Source organism: Myotis davidii, unplaced genomic scaffold, assembly GCF_000327345.1.
Source record: "Myotis davidii unplaced genomic scaffold, ASM32734v1 scaffold2001, whole genome shotgun sequence".
In the NCBI taxonomy this organism is placed as follows: Eukaryota; Metazoa; Chordata; class Mammalia; order Chiroptera; family Vespertilionidae; genus Myotis; species Myotis davidii.
The window spans coordinates 58410-60698 of NW_006291200.1; the positions used below are offsets into that span (position 1 = coordinate 58410).

A 2289-nucleotide genomic window follows, 5' to 3' on the forward strand; every position below is an offset into this window, starting at 1 on the left:
AGATTGAAACTCTGTTGCTATCACTGGCCGCTCGAAGCTCTGAGCCCGCTGATGGCTGAAAGCAGGTTTCTGGGGTTTGTTTAGGTTCTATAATTACAACATAGTTGCATCCGGAGCTCAGAGCTGGGCTGCAGCAGGCGGGGAACCCTGGCTTCCTCCGTCACTGGAGCAAGCAAACCTCATGTTCACTTCAGCTGCCTGACTGCCGGCTGCCATCTTGGCTGGCAGTTAATTTGCATATCTTGCTGATTAGCCAATGAGAAGGGTAGCGAAGTTATGGTTAATTACCATGTTCTCTATTATTAGATAGGATAGGTACTGGATTTATTTTTATGTTTTAAATATTTTTGTTGATTTTAGACAGAGAGGAAGGGAGAGGGAGGGAGGATAGAAACATCAATGTGAGGGAGAAACATTGACCAACTGCCTCCTGAATACTCCCTCACTGGGGATCGAGCAAGCAACTCAGGTATGTAGGCAGCTGATTTTTTAAAAGTCACTTTGCAGCAAAAACGGTAGGTAATTACTATTAATCTTTTTGGGTAAATCTATTGAAATTATTCCTAAATTTTTTGTCAGAATGGCAAACAATGTATTTTTTGGTGTGCTGCAAAATTTTAGTAATTAGTTTCTGTGTGCTGTGAAATGAAAAAGGTTGAATATCACTGTTGTAAACTAATATCTCTTACTAGTTTGGTTGAAGGAACATCTGTTTAACATATATTCTAAAATCTCTGCCAATTTATGGGATGAGTTTTTTTCTTCTTTTATTGTTAGTAGTAGTACAAATAAGTACCCCCCACCTTTACCCTGCTCTATGGGATGAGCTTTAAACAAAGTTTCTTTTTTAAAAATATTTCAAAACTTCCTGGACAGTGTTGCTCAGTGGCTGAGTGACGATCTACGAATCAAGAGGACACCAGTTCAACTCCCAGTCAGGTACATGCCCAGGTTGAGGGCTCAATCCCTAGTAAGGGGCATGCAGGAGGCAGCTGATTGATGATAATTCTCTCTCATTTATGTTTCTTTCTTTCTCTAAAATTCCATAACACCATATTAGAATATTTTAAAACTATACGTGAATCCTTTAGACTAATAAGTATTTCTCAGATTATATGACATTTTTAAAATGTCATGGCAATATAATGACATTTACTTCATTTTATATTTTTTAAGTAGTTTTTCCAAGAGGAATAAGATGATGTTTGGTTGTGATATGAATTCTCATATTTTTAACAGGAGCAGAATAAATTTTTGTATTGAAAGGATAACTCAGTTGATATCCTATATAATAAAAGCCTAATATGCAAATCGACCAAACATGGGAATGACTGGTGGAACGACTGGTCGCTATGATGTTCACTAACCACCGGGGGGATACACTCAATGCAGGAGCTGCACCCAGCCTGCAGGCCCCAGGCCAGCTAAGCCGGGTGCCAGCGGGGGCCCACCAATGGCTCCGCCAGTCGCCCAGCAGAGGACAGCGACCGGTGGTGGTAGGGGGCAGGGCTGGCCAACCAGCAGGCAGTGGTACAGGGTGGGGTCATCCAGAGGGCAGTGGCGGGGCATGGGGCCAGCCAGTGAGACAGCCAGCGCTGCCCTCCAATAGCCCTGCTGGTCACCTCCCACAGAGGGAGGCGACTGGCGGTGGCAGTGGGGGCAGGGATGGTGAGCGTGGGGTGCCAGGCCAGACAAGGCTGGTGCCAGTGGGGACCCCAATCGCCCTGCTGGTCACCGTGCAGAGGGAGGTGACTGGCAGGAGGGTGGGAGCAGGGCCAGGGAATGCGTGGCACCAGGCCGGCCAAGGCAGGTGCCTGTGGAGGCCCTCCACCCTGCATCGCCTCACTGGTCACCCCACAGATTGGCCCTGATTGTCAGCCAGGCCTAGGGACCCTACCAATGCACGAATTTCATGCACTGGGCCTCAAGTTTGGTATAAATTATTAAAGCAGATAAGGGCTGGACAAAAATGAAACATGGCCTTTGGGTGAATATAAAGTATCTTAGTTTTGTATAGGAAGGAGAGATGGGCAGGGTAAGAAAGAATAAGGTAGTAGACATCTTGTTTCTAGCAACTAGATACTAAGGAAAGGCCCTACTAATCCAAATGTGTGTGTTTGTTTTTTTATCTAACAGAAGTATTTTATTTTTTAACTGAATGTATTGGGGTGAAATTGGTTAATAAAATTATATAGGTTTCAGGTGTTCAATTCTGTAATAAATCATCTGTATATTATATTGTATGTTCACCACCTGATGTCAAGTCTCCTTCCATCACCATTTATTCCC

The 2289-nt window shown here is 44.2% G+C and overlaps 1 protein-coding gene across 1 annotated transcript in view; it reads right to left on the reverse strand.

Annotated features, from left to right (window-relative positions):
* LOC102761402 (sodium/hydrogen exchanger 9B1-like) overlaps positions 1-2289 on the reverse strand; it is a 60425-nt gene that overhangs the window by 47805 nt on the left and 10331 nt on the right.